Source organism: Eumetopias jubatus, unplaced genomic scaffold, assembly GCF_037043125.1.
Source record: "Eumetopias jubatus isolate StellerSeaLion01/CBP00866 unplaced genomic scaffold, mEumJub1_p1.0 scaffold_1, whole genome shotgun sequence".
Classification (NCBI taxonomy): Eukaryota; Metazoa; Chordata; class Mammalia; order Carnivora; family Otariidae; genus Eumetopias; species Eumetopias jubatus.
The window spans coordinates 172,799,819-172,814,966 of record NW_028274807.1 but is presented as its reverse complement, the minus strand read 5'-3'; positions in this window follow the sequence as shown (position 1 = coordinate 172,814,966).

Below are 15,148 nucleotides of genomic sequence, written 5' to 3'. Positions count from 1 at the left end.
GAAACAGGTTCCAAATTCAAAGTAACAAGTCTAATTCCAAAGCCTAATCTTGGCTTGGGCTAATTTCATACTATGCTTACTCTCACAGGGATTGAGTGAGCTGAGCCTGCAGTGGGTCCCATAGGTCATTGCAGCTGAAAGGGATGGTGAACAAACAGCTTTACTGTTTTGAAATATTCCATAGTATTAACTGAACAAAAGACTGAAGGACTGAATTCAAAAGATTTAGAAGATACGTTTATTTCCACCAAGATTTATTAGAACACCCATTAGGTACAAAAAACAGGGATGTGGAATTGAGGAAAGATCAATGCAAGATGAACGTGTCCTTCATCAAGTGTACGAAAATTCAAACACAAGAAATAGCCAATTATGTTAATTTCCTAAGATATTCCAAAAGACTACAAAAGCTGATGATTTTCCAATTAGCATCCACAGGACTGTTGCACAGAAAATCATTTCAAGAGATAGTACTGGTCTTTGAGAAATAGAAAATGGGAAAAAATGTTTTCAATGAAAGCTCAATCAAAACAAAGGAAACTTGCAGATTCTAAAATGTTCCATGGGATTCCATTTGCATGCATATGCACAATGTAATCTACAGTTGTCCATATCTAGATTACATAGGTAAGCACACATAATTGCAGGGTTTTCCACCATAAGCACTGACAGACACATGAATAGTCCCAAAGAGAGACAACTGAACAATCTATGCTGAAGAGCTAAGTCTGATTTTCCTTACTCTTACTCAGTCTGGAAGTTTAGCCTCACACATGCTGATTTTGGTCCCCAAAATAACACTCTTGAAGAGAAAATCACCACCACAGGAAAACCTCATGGGTTATAGTCAAGATAACCAGCTGAATTTCTTAAGAAGTCCTTCTACTTCTTCATTAAAATAATGCTACTTAGCTGGAGTCATTTGGCCTTTAGCAACAGGTCATGGTTTTGAAAATACACCTGAAGAAGAGTGTTTTAAGACAAAAGAAAGACTGTGGAACTGTGGGTTGCATTAGAGTGTTCAGTCCAAACAAGTGATCTATAAACAAAACAAGTGATCTCTGATTTGCGGTCCTTTGAGTCCATCTCTTAGCCAAGGCACATGTATTACATACCCTCTGGCTCACACACACATGTGCGTATGTGCATACACGTAGGATCTTGCATACCCACAGTTTGATCGTAGGCTATTACCTGATTTTGATCCTTTGGGAACTACCAAGACTTAACAAATGATTTTATTGTGTGATTTCTTTTTGTCCCTGGTGGTAAGCATCTGTAAAATCATGAGGGACAGTCATTAAGCTTCTTCTTCCCTCCTCTTTCCATCTTAAGACATTTAGCTTCCTCTCCTGCCAAGATTGTTCCCATTCTTTTTCTATAGCTATCTCCCAGACCCATTTCTCTAGTTACCAACATCTACTGTAAATCTAAAATGTCTACCAGGACAACAAACATTGCTAGGAATGTAAGATTCTGGCCAAGTTCCTACAGACCTCAAGTACAGTTGACCCTTGAACAATAAGGGTTTGAAGTGTGCAAATCCACTTATATGTGGATTGTTTTCAATAAATACAGTACAGTACTGTAAATGTATTTTCTCTTCTTTATGATTTTGTTAATAACATTTTCTTTTCTCTAGCTTAGTTTGTTGTAAGAATACAGCACGAAGTACATATATTGTACAAAATATATATTAATCAACTGTTCATGCTATCCTTTAGACTTCTGGTAAACAGTAGGCAATTGGTAGTTAAGCTTTGGGGCAGTCAAAAATTATACAAAGATTTTCAACTGCACAGGGGGTCAGCATCCCTAACTACCACATTGTTTAAGGGTAATTGTTCTTAGGGAGGTGTGGGCAGAAGATCACCAATGGTGAAAGAAGCAGAAATTTTGGGTAATTTCTTCACATCCCCTGCCCTTACCATGTCAGTGCACACTGCCTGATTTCCAAATCCCAATACTGAGGGCATTCCTTACTTCTTAAGCACTCTGCCATCCAAGTGAAAAACCAGGAAATTAATGTACACTTAGAATAGTCCTCAACCAATATCTGACCAGAGTTGGTGTATAATTACCCAGTTCCCTGGCCTGTTGGGAAGCAAAACTCTGGGGTATGTTCTCTTCCCTGGCCTCCAGAGTTTCCCCAACAGGATTAAACTCCAGTGGCCATACTAAATCAGGTTTGATGAATACCCTTCTTTATTGTCTGCCTTCCCTTTACTGTCTTAACTTCCCCAATCCCTACTGGGGTTCTCTTTATACCCCCAAATAAACTGCTTATATTCCAATCCTGTCTCATGGTTTTCTCTGAGGAACACAAAGTAAGAAAGTCAGTAACATCAGTAACATAAGGTAGTAGCATGTATAAAATTTGGTTCTTTCAAATTTGTTCTGGCAGAGAAGGCACATAGAAGATTCAATATAGAGTGTCCATGACAATGACACTCAAAGATCCAAGTGAGAATGCCTGTGGGGGAGTGGGGTTCTACCATAGTAAACTAAAGGGCATTACGAGAAAGAACGGTGAAGGCAATTCACAAGGCTGCTGAAAACAAGAAATGTGCAGGGGAAATCTTGTAAAATACCATAAAATTAAATGATCCACTCCTCAAAGCACTTGAAAAGCAAAGTTTTCAGAAAGAACAAACCTGGAGTTCAAGGTTAGAAAGAACAAGAAGGTCTAATGAACAGTTCTAATTAGCATTTTTCTTAGATGGAATTATAAAGGAAAAATTAAGGTATAGGTTTGGTGAAATACAAGCCAATGTCGATTAACCTCCACATACTTTTGCTCACCTCTAATAATACTCCTATCTTATTAAATGGGCCACAACTATTCTGTTGCTGGTAATTAGGTTCAGAGTTTGTGTCACAATTGTAATGGATTATTGATTGCCTCTTAAAGAACTTCATAGCTCCTCAGGCTTAGAATCCATTAATGAATGCTGGAGCTGATAAAGTTGAGTTTAATTACATACAGTATGTCTTTTTAGACATTAAACTTGCATTTTTTTATTACTGTCTTTTTGCTCAGTTGAAATTTTATTTTAAGCCTTCACAAAATACATGTCTGTCTTAGCTGTACTTATTCTTCAAAAGCCATGGGCATCAATGAAAATTTAATTTGGAAAAAAAATTTAGCACATTTTTCTTTATGATTTATTATTTTATATAGTAGTAAAGCCATATTTGTGCCGGACTGGGTTTGCAGGGACATCTTAAATCTGACTAGGTATTCTCCATCAATAGGGCCTTCTTCCTTGTTCCCCAGCTCCCTGCTACAGCCTGATGCCTGGTCACTGCTCTGCTTGAGAGGATGGTATATATCATCGCTTTCTTAGAAGAGGCAGCTGTGTGAATGGCAGAGGGGTCAGGCTGGCCATAGACTCATAAGCTTGGACAGAAATGAAGCAAACCTTTCACCCCAGGTTCCTAATCTTAACCTGTTCCAGGTAAGGAGTTACCTATTTAAGGAGCATTCTCAAGGTCTCTTCTATGGGTCAGTGGGCTTTATGTGAAGCCCCAAGTATTATATGAAACACATTTGCAAAGGAAAATACCACTGCACCTTACCATTACTTATGACAATATGGTAATAAGGGAAATAGCTGTTTCAACTAGAAGCTCCACACTCCCTAGTTTTCAAAACCCAGATCAAGTCTCTTCCTCCATTAAATGTTCCTGGACTACACAAAAATTTCTCTCCCCCCTAAACTGAAAATCTCTGGTGTTCTTTTCTATCTTTCATTTGGAAATGAATAATGCATTATGAGAGTTCCTGAATGTCAAGTTTCTTGGGGACAGGGATGACTTCTACTTCTAAGCTTCCCAAGAAGGTTGGTCCTCTTATTCCTGTTCAGGGGTTTGCACCCTATTTGGAAGTTAAGGGAGGCACATAAAATCCCCTGTTTGGAACAAGGCATGGGATAGGGTGGGGAAAGAATGTCAACAGATAAATATGTTTAAAACATAGGGCAACCTGTGGATACCCCCACAATCCCTGAGAGTATCACCAGTAAAATCCTACTGACTGATTTTCAACTGCTTCAGAAAGCCACTCTCCTTGTAGAGTATTTCCCAAGCTAAAGGCAAAAAGAAAAGCACTGGGATGAATGGATTAAAAAGATGTGATACACACACACACAAGAATACTGTTTAGCCATAAAAAATAACGAAATCTTGTCATTTGCAACAAAATGGATGGAACTTGAAGGTGTTATGAAATAAGTCAAACAGAGAAAGACATACTGTGTGATTTCACTTATACATGGAATCTAAAAAACAAAACAAATAAAATAAAACAGAAAAAGACTCATAGATACAGAACACAAACTCATGGTCATCAGAGGGGAGGCTGTTGGGGGGACTGGAGAAACAAGTGGAAGGGGTTAAGAGACACAAACTTCTAGTTATAAAATGAATAAGTCATGGAGATGTGATGTACAACACAGGGAATATCGTCAACAGTATTATAGTAATTTTGTACAGTGACAAAAGGTAACTAGACCTATTGAGGTGATCACTTTGTAACATATAAAAATGTGAAATTAATGTTATATACCTGAAACTAATGTAATATTATATATCAATTATAATTCAATTTTTTAAAAGTAAGAAAAAAAGAAAAGGACTGTGAACATCTAATCAAAGTTTGACTACAAAAGAAAGCAGTAGCTTAATCAATGGTATTAGCATATCTGAAGAAAGGGCACATCAATAGAAATGAGGGGTGGCCCACATGGAATATAAAAAATGGAAAAGATTTGGGCAGTATGTATGCAGGCCTGTGGAGATGCAGTGCCTTCCACCAGTCTGTTTTCATACAATCATTTTAAGGTTGGAAGGGGCATCCTTTAGGACTATCACCCTAAGTCAAAGGGTAGGTAGAGGTCATGTGTCTCAAATTTTGCAGACAGGAAATAAATATGTTTAAATTGTCAGGAACATGAGAAAAAGAGTCAGAAATTTACGAATTCATCTATATAAATTGAGACCAGTAAGTCAATGCTCTATCCGAAGTTCAAGAATTGAAAAAATGTAAAACTTGTTACCAATGTAAAAAACAAATAAACAAACCTTATCATTTCAGAAGAACAAAACGGATATGCAGTTCTACTACTGAGTCATGGAGACAGAACTCCTCCCCTATACGGTCAACTCCATATTCTCCTAGATTTTTGATTCTAGGGTCAAAACAACCTTGGGAATGCAATTTAACCTTCCACAGTGGGTGTGCTTCCAGGGATAGTGTATTTAAGGTGGTTTTCGCCCTCGCTAACTCTTCTTTGGGCCTCATGAAATCTAACTTCCTCCAGGATGCCTTCCCCTGGCCAGTCATTATGTGCACATAAAATTATAGGCTCACGGACTCATCTCCACCACAATGTAATCTCCTCGAGTCCAGGTTCTTTTTAAAAAAATTAATTAATTTATTTGAGAGAGAGCAATCGGGGGGAGGGGAAGAGGCAGAAGGGAGAATCTCAAGCCTACTCCACCCTCAGTTTTTACGTTAAAAAAGTGTTCGTAGAGTTTTTAAGTTGATGTAATACAGGTTCATTTGAATTCCGAATCCTATCCTACTTTCCCTCTGAAACTTTTCCAGAACCTTCTGGAAAGAAATAATTTTTCCTCTCTAAATTCTTTCACAATTGTTCCCACGACACTTATGTATCGTTTTCCATTTTAATGACTTGCCGTCACTGCCCCCAACCCTACCACCCTTGTGTCCTAACTGCTTATCTAGAATGGACTCTATGCCCCTAGAGGACAGCCATTATGTTTTCTATTGCTTAGCAGCCTCCTCCAGTGCCATATAACCTCTCTGCCAAACCACCCCCACCCACCCCCTCCAGCTCTGCCTGAGGAAACCTCCACTCCATAATCTAAAAAGCTGCAACCCACAGCTAACTGATCCTGCCACGGTGTGAAACTCAGGCCCTCCGAAGTACAGAGAAATTCCCATGGAAATGGCTGGGCCATTCCTTCTCAGTAATTCCCTCCCTTAAAAGTCTTTATAGGCCCCAGGATGGCCATTGTGAGCAATGTCTCTTTAAATCAGTCAGCCAGAGATAACGCTGAGTGGAGGCTGAACACCAACCCGGCTCTGCAGTTCACTTATGCTTTTGTTCTGCCCAGAGGCAAGAAGCAGTTTGCTTTTTTGGATGAGGTGGAGGAGAAGCAGGCCAGAAGAGAGAGCAGCCAGTGTTTTTAGAGGCAAGAAGAAATCTGGTCGAAGAAATACACTGCCAAGTTGATGCCAGTTGTAAAATTTAGACTAACAGAGTTCTGGAAGCTAACTCGAGTCTTCAAAACACGGAACCAAAGTTTAAGAGGCCCTTGAAAACATATGTTTTTCATTATCACATATAAAATTAATAGAGACGGGATATTGGCCATAAAAGAACAGCATTTACACCTGCTACACCAATGTTTCTCTTCCACAGGTAGGTAGAGCTCTGGAAGCTGGCCTGACAGATTTAAATGAGAAAGGAAGATAATCTTTCCTCTAAAAATGTGCATCCTTCAAATCACAGGAAGGGGAGTCCAAGAAAGAGCAAGTTGCAGCCCTTGAACCTGAAGGCAGAGAAAAATGGAAAGGTAATATGGAGAGAGAAGATCTCTGAAAAGTTCTGCATTTTGCCTGTCTGAGAAGGAAAAATCCCTCTTTCTTGAGCAGTCAACCCAGCACTAAAATCATGTTCATTTATTGGGAATAAATGAAGGAGCAAGAAAACCATATTCAAAACACTTTGTAGAAGGCATCTTGCTCTCAAACCTAAGACTATATTTTACAGTAAACTTTCCTTCCCTTCCTTTCTTCTTTTTTTCCTCTTCATTCCTAAGTGAGTTCTCCTTGGTTTGTGGGAAGACTCATGCAGTAACAAAAGGCCCACCTGTCATGCTGGAGACTGAGAACATATCAGGTCTATTGGAATTCTGGCCTGAGGAATGCCCATCATCTGTGCGAACATCTGATCACTTTATCCTGACATTCTGGGCAATCCTTGTATTTCTAATCTACATGACCCCCACACTGCATCTTCACAGCACTGTGTAATTAATACCTTTAAACAAATCTTTCTTCACTACCCTGCCCTCGCAATTTCCTAAATAGCTTCTGGCTTATTCCTCAATCTTAGCTGAATTAGTATACCCTAAAAACAAAGTCATATGGAGAGGACAGAAACAATTACTGATAACATACTCAAGAATAAGAGAGAACAGAGAAGGGGCAACCCTATCCTATTTTATTACTGGATACGATTCATAATATCACAGCATGAATGCACTGTTAAAAAAAAAAAAACCTAAATGCAAATGATTTATAAAATTGCATTCCTGAGGCAATTTGGTTCTTTCCCCTAATTGGATTTTGCTTTATTTGTATAGAGTGGAGGTACTTTGCTGTTATATTTCGATTTTATCTGTTATGGCAAATATAAAGAGGGATGCATTCTGTATGATACTATAATGGTAGATACATGTCACCATAAATTTGTCTAAACCCATAGAATGTACAACACCAAGAGTAAACCCTAGGGTAAACTATGGTCTATGGGTGATTATGATGTGTCAGTATAGGTTCATCAGTTGTAACTAAGGTACCACTGTGATGCTGGCTATTGATAGTAGGGGAAGCTATACATATGTGGAGGAAGGGGGTATAAAGGAAATCTCTGTACCTTATGCTTAATTTTGCTGTGAACCTAAATCTCCTTTAAAAAATAAAATCTATTAAAATAAAAGTTAAAAAAAAAAAAGAAAAAGGGAAGGGGTGGGATGCAGCAGTGAGAGTGAGTCCCATTTGGAATGTTCTATGCATTCTCTGGAATGTCCTCTGCTTCGTTTGACCTACTCAAATCCCCCCTGTCACTCAATACCCAACACAACATTATCAGGGACCTTCCCCATGATTCTCACCCACAGGCTTTGGTGTACTCCTACTCATGGATTCACTGTACTCCTTGTCCTGGTGCTAATGGACAGGGTCTCTGATTACCTTGTGTGAGGCAAAGAGAGGTCTGAGGGAGAACACCCCTGACCAAGAATCTCTTGGTGAGATCTGAGTCCTAGTTCATCTCTAGCACAAACTGGGTTGAGATTTTAAGTAAATCACTTAGCCCACTAACTGTTTCCTTCTGACAACGGAAAAGATCAGAGTAGATGAAAGTTTGCCAAGATGTTTTAGTTGTTCCTCAAGAAACACTGTTACGTTGGCCTTTTTAATGATTTTTTTAAAAGATTTTATTTATTTATTTGAGAGCGAGCGAGCAAGAAACAGCGTGAGAGGGGAGAGGGTCAGAGGAAGAAGCAGGCTCTCCGCTGAGCCGGGAGCCCGATGTGGGACTCGATCCCAGGACTCCGGGATCATGACCTGAGCTGAAGGCAGTCGCTTAACCAACTGAGCCACCCAGGTGCCCTACATTGGCCTTTTTAAAGCAGGAACGTCTCAAGAACATTTATACATTAAAACAAAGAATTAATCTTCATGAGCAATTTATAGCATGTAGCCTTTCCATAGCTTACTGGACCATGCAGCATCTTATAGGACTGAGACCCAGTAGAAAACTCTCTGAAAAATATTGAACCCTCTTTTGGAGTGTCTCATAGTCCTGATAGAGGAAGTGGCTACTTTTGTGTTGTCAGTTAACCCATGCCTTTCTTTTTTTTTACTATAAATCATGCAATAATATATCTTATTATATATGGGATTTTAAATTATTTCCTCATTCTCTCCATATACAAACAAAAAATAAGTATATTGTTTAACATATTGGAACTTGCAAACCTCATTATTGCCTAGAGGAGGATAAATTATTCCTAAGGCATGCTTAGCCAAGAGGCCAATTCATCTGCTAACCTCCAGGAACATGGGGATGAAAATAGTAGACAGACAATTTCCCATCAAACTTTCCTTCACTGCCATTCAGTAACTTCTTCAAGCCCGGATCAACAGCACATTTCTTGCCAAAAATCATAAAATGTCCCAAGAAAAACCTTTTATCATCATCACCTTCTGCTACAGAAACCTGAAAAACATTTTTCTGAACTATCACCAGAAAATGTGTTGGTGTGCAAAGGGAAATATCATGAAAAGCAAGATTCTAGTCACTCATGAAAATGAAGTAGGCTGGGATTGTCTTGCAGATAATCTTCCCAAAGGTCACATTGTTTTCAGGCTGGACAACCTGAGCCTTGCAATCTCATCTGCCATCATAGCTACCCTCCTGTGCGGTGGCTTGGGGAGAAGCCTCATGTTTTACTTTATAATTTTTTTCATGTAGTTGTGTCTTGTCTTTCCAACTGGATCATGAGGCATTTATCATGTGTGTCTTTGTGTTTTCACAAATGGGAAAATGGGAGCACAGTAATGCTTGTTGAAACTGTTCTTGCTTCTTGTTTCTGCCTCTGTATTATTGTTATTATCCACCTACCTATCCCCCTAAGTATCAAACCCATCTCTCATCTTCACCTATATAAATCCTACACATGATCTAATATCCACTTCAAATGGTGCCTTTTTGACTAAGTATTTTCCAATCTAAATTCCAAAGCTTGTGCCTTCATTATGACATCTGCCATATCTCATTTTCCCTGTCAATATCTGTACAATTTTCTTGTTTCTCAGCTAAACTATACACTCCTTGGAGACAGAGAGAGTATCTTACTCATCTTTATTCTCACATTCTACTTGTTGAATTTGTTGAGATGAATTGAGCACCTGAGTCTGTACCAGGTGCTGCTGTGTAACAAACCACCCTCAGAACAGTGCTCAGTACAACCCCCATTTCTTTAGCTTATGAAATTTGACTCAGCTATTTGGACCAGGATCAGCTGGGGAAGTTCTTCTCGTGCCTGGGGGGCTCATTCATGCAATTACAGTCAACTGCTGGTCAGGTAGGCAACTGTGCTCCTAGGGATGGCAAGCTGTTGGCTGGGGTAATGTGGGTAATGAGGCCACGTGTCTCTCATTTTCCAGCTAGCCAACCAGGGCTTATTCATTTGACAGCTATCAGGTATTAATTAGGGTTCTGAGACAATCAATGGAGTGCGTCAGACTCCTTGAGCCCTAGACTTGGAATTGTCATAAGGTCACTCTGCCACATTCTATTGCCCGAAGAAAGTCACAAGCCAGCCTAGGTTCAAGGGGTAGAAAAATGGACTCTACCTCAGTGGGAGAAGCTGCAAAGTCACCATATGAAAGCAATGCATAAAGGGAATTACAACTACTGTGCCATCTACCACAGAGTGTCCCCTTTCTGCAAGTCTAAACCTGCTGCACATGCTCCCTTGACTTGCACAGGCACTACCTCTCACATTCTCCTCTCTCATGAGGCACCAAGTTAAACACATTTCCCAAAGTCCAGGTTGCTGCTGAAAATATGTACTATGCATGGAAATTGGAGAAATGGGAACAATCATTAGTCCTCTAGAATCTATCATCTAGCTGAACACATACTTGAAATGTCTAATTCATCACTTTTTGTTTTGTTCCATCACATGTGACTTAGAATTAGGGAATCATAAACTATTAAATCCAAGAATAAACTTTAAGGTCATCTAGTCCAGGGGTGTAAACTGAAATGCCACCAGGGACCAAATAAGGTAAATGACTAAAACTCAATTTAAACCAAGACAGATTGGGGAGGACTGTGAGAAACTGGTAGGCAACCATCTCAACTAAAGACATTAAAATTCTTGCTTTAAAAAGAGAAATAAAAATAAATAAATAAAATACACATGCAGGCTGAATTCAGACCCCAGGGCTCCATGTTGTCATATCTGATACTAGACAACTCTCATTTTACAGATGGGAAAGTGAAGGCCCAGAGAAGTTAAAACATTTTTCCCAAGGTGGCCCAGCTGGTGAGCAGCAAAATGAGACTGGACTCTATGCAGGTCTCCTGTGACTTGGACCTGCCCAGAGTGTAATTTTTAAAGTTTTCATCCTGATGGGAGAGCTAGATTCAATTTCTTTACAAACAGTTGCCTCATGGGTTTTGTCAGAATAGAAAAAGCTCTCCTGGAAAACAGCTATTTCATGGGAGTGACTGCCTGGGTCAGGTTTATGAAACAAATGATAATTTGATTTGTGGCACTCACCCATGGGAGCCCATTTGTGCCTGTTGCTTCCTCATGGCAGGCAGGAAGCTGAAGTAAAGCAGAAAGAAGCTTTTGTGCCGATAAAAGCCACCAGCATGGGCACGGGCTGTGTTTCCAGACAGCCCAAAAGACATATCTGACTTGACCTTCTGGCCCAACAGAAGATACTGCCTGGTGGAAGTGAAATGGCAGTACAGGACAAGAAGGGAGAGAAATGCAGTAAGACTCAAGTCACCCATGACTAGGAGTTGATGTTTTTACCTATTTTCCCCCTTGATCCTACTGGTCTGTTTATCCAATTTTAAAATGTCCTGGTTTCGGGCCAAATGGCTTCCCAGGGGAATTCTACCAAATATTTAAAGAAGAATTAACACCTATTCTTCTGAAACTGTTCCAAAAAATAGAAATGGAAGGAAAACTTCCAAACTCATTTTACGAGGCCAGCATTACCTTGATCCCAAAACCAAAGGCCCCATCAAAAAGGAGAAATACAGACCAATATCTCTGATGAACATGGATGCAAAAATTCTCACCAAAATACCAGCCAGTAGGATCCAACAGTACATTAAAAAGATTATTCACCACAACCAAGTAGGATTTGTTCTTGGGCTGCAAGGTTGGTTCAACATCCACAAATCAATCAATATGATACAATACATTAATAAAAGAAAGAACAAGAATCATATGATCCTCTCAATAGATTAAGAAAAAGCACTTGACAAAGTACAGCATCCTTTCTTGATTAAAACTCTTCAGAGTGTAGGGATAGAGGGTACATACCTCAGTTATCATAAAAGCCATCTATGAAAAACCCACAGCGAATATCATTCTCAATGGGGAAAAACTGAGAGTTTTCCCCATAAGGTCAGGAACACGGCAGGGATGTCCACTATCACCACTGCTATTCAACATAGTACTAGAAGTCCTAGCCTCAGCAATCAGACAACAAAAAGAAATGAGGCATCCGAATCAGCAAAGAAGAAGTCAAACTCTCACTCTTTGCAGATGATATGATACTTCACATGGAAAACCCAAAAGACTGCACCCCAAAACTGCTAGAACTCATACAGGAATTCAGTAAAGTGGCAGGATATAAAATCAATGCACAGAAATCAGTTGCATTCCTATACACCAATAACAAGACAGAAGAAAAAGATATTAAGGAGTTGATCCCATTTACAAAGGCACCCAAAACCATAAGATACCTAGGAATAAATCTAACCAGAGGCAAAGAGTCTGTACTCTGAAAACTAAAGAATACTCATGAAAGAAATTGAGGAAGACACAAAGAAATGGAAAAACGTTCCATGCTCATGGATTGGAAGAACAAATATTGTGAAGATGTCAATGTTAGCTCGAGCAATCTACACATTTAAAGCAATCCCTATCAAAATACCATCCACTTTTTTCAAAGAAATGGAACAAATAATCCTAAAATTTGTATGGAACCAGAAAAGACCCCGAATAGCTGGAAGAATGTTGAAAAAAAAGCAAAGCCAGTGGCATCACTATTCCGGACTTCAAGCTCTATTACAAAGCTGTAATCATCAAGACAGTATGGTACTGGCACAAAAACAGACACATAAATCAGTGGAACTGACTAGAGAGCCCAGAAATGGACCCTCAAGTCCGTGGTCAACTAATCTTTGACAAAGCAGGAAAGAATGTCCAATAGCAAAAAGACAGTCTCTTCAACAAATGGTGTTGGGAAAATTGGACAGCCACATGCAGAAGAATGAAATTGGACCATTTCCTTACACCACACACAAAAATAGACTCAAAATGGATGAAAAACCTAAATGTGAGACAGGAATCCATCAAAATCCTTGTGGAGAACACAGGCAGAAACCTCTTTGACCTCAGCCACAGCAACTTCTTCCTAGACACATCACCAAAGGGAAGGGAAGCAAGGGCAAAAATGAACTATTGGGACTTCATCAAGATAAAAAGCTTTTGCACAGCAAAGGAAACAGTCCACAAAACCAAAAGAGAACCAACAGAATGGGAGAAGATATTTGCAAATGACATTTCAGAGAAAGAGCTAGTATCCAAAATCTATAAAGAACTTATCACACTCAACACCCAGAGAACAAATAATCCAATCAAGAAATGGGCAGAAGACATGAACAGACATTTTTCCAAAGAAGACATCCAAATGGCCGACACTTGAAAAAGTGTTCAACATCACTCAGCATCAGAGAAATCCAAATCCAAACTTCAATGAGATACCACCTCACACCAGTCAGAATGGCTAAAATTAACAAGTCGGGAAATGACTGATATTGGCGGGATGCAAAGAAAGGGAAACACTCCTACACTCTTGGTGGGAATGCAAGCTGGTGCAGCCAATCTGGAAAATAGTATGGAGGTTCTTCAAAGAGTTGAAAATAGAGCTACCCTACAACCCAGCAATTGCACTACTGAGTATTTACCCCAAAGATACAAATGTAGTGATCCGAAGGGGGCACATGCACATCAATGTTTATAGCGGCAATATCCACAATAGCCCAACTATGGAAAGAGCCAAGATGTCCATCAACAGATGAATGAATGGATAAAGAAGATGTGGTATATATACACAATGGAATATTATGCAGTCTTCAAAAAAACAAAATCTTGCCATTTGCAACGACGTGGATGGAACTAGAGGGTATTATGCTAAGCAATATAAGTCAATCAGAGAAAGACAAGTATCATATGATCTCACTGATATGAGGAATTCTTAATCTCAGGAAACAAACTGAAGGTTGCTGGAGTGGTGGGGGGTGGGAGAGATGGGGTGGCTGGGTGATAGACATTGGGGAGGGTATGTGCTATGGTGAGCGCTGTTAATTATGTAAGACTGATGAATCACAGGCCTGTACCTCTGAAACAAACAATACATTATATGTTAAAAAAAAAAAAGAAGAAGATAGTAGGAAGGGAAAAATGAAAGGGGGGAAATCAGAGGGGGAGATGAACCATGGGAGACTACGGACTCTGAGAAACTGAGGGTTTTAGAGGGGAGGGGGTGGAAGGATGGCTTAGCCTGGTGATGGGTATTAAGGAGGGCATGTATTAAATGGAGGACTGGGTGTTATACACAAACAATGAATCATGGAACATTACATCAAAAAGTAATGATGTAATGTATGGTGACTAACATAACATAATAAAATAAAATTTAAAAAATAAATTAAATAAATAAATAAATAAAATGTCCTAGTTTTCTCACCCTTGGCCCTGATGGGGAAAGGGTTATTATTTTCAGGAAAGAAAAAGGAGATGAGGCCAGTGTGGGAAGAGTGAGGAAGGATTTGTGAATCAAAGGAAAATGTTTCAACAGAAAATCATACCCCAAGTGTCTCAGTCCATTTGGGCTGCTAAAACAGAGCCGTAGATTGTGTGGCTTATAAACAACATAAATTCATTTCTCATAGTTCTGGAGGCTGCACATACAAGATCAGGGTACCAGTGTGGTCAAGTTCTGGTGACAACCCTCTTCTGGGTTGCAGACTTCTTTATTGCTATGTCCTTACATGGCTGAAGGGGCGAGGGAGCTCTCTGGGGCCTCTTTTATAAGGACACTAATTCCATTCATCAGGGTTCTACCTCATGACCTAATCATTTCCCAAAGTCCCCACATCCAAATCCCATCATATTGGGAATTATGTCTTAACATATGAATTTTGTGGAGATACAAACATTCAGTCTGTACCACCATGTGTAATGCAGAAGTGCAAACCACGATTTGGCCCATAGTCCGGCTTCACAAGGAGTTGGTGGTTTTGCTGTGACCCTCTCAGAAAGAGCCCTCCAGGCATCTGTCCATGACAGTCACTGCAGAGATGCTCTTGGTCTAAGCTTGCATGTCCCCTCAAAGCTGGCATCTCTGCTCTTGTCCCTGGAGAATTCTCAGTAGATATTTGTTGATGCAACTGGTAGATGAGATTAGAAATTGCTTTATTCCAACTTTTTTTCTAGCATAAAAAACACAAACACAAAAAAGTTTTGATTATAACACATGGAGGTAGTAATTAAAAGTTTGGACACTGGGGGC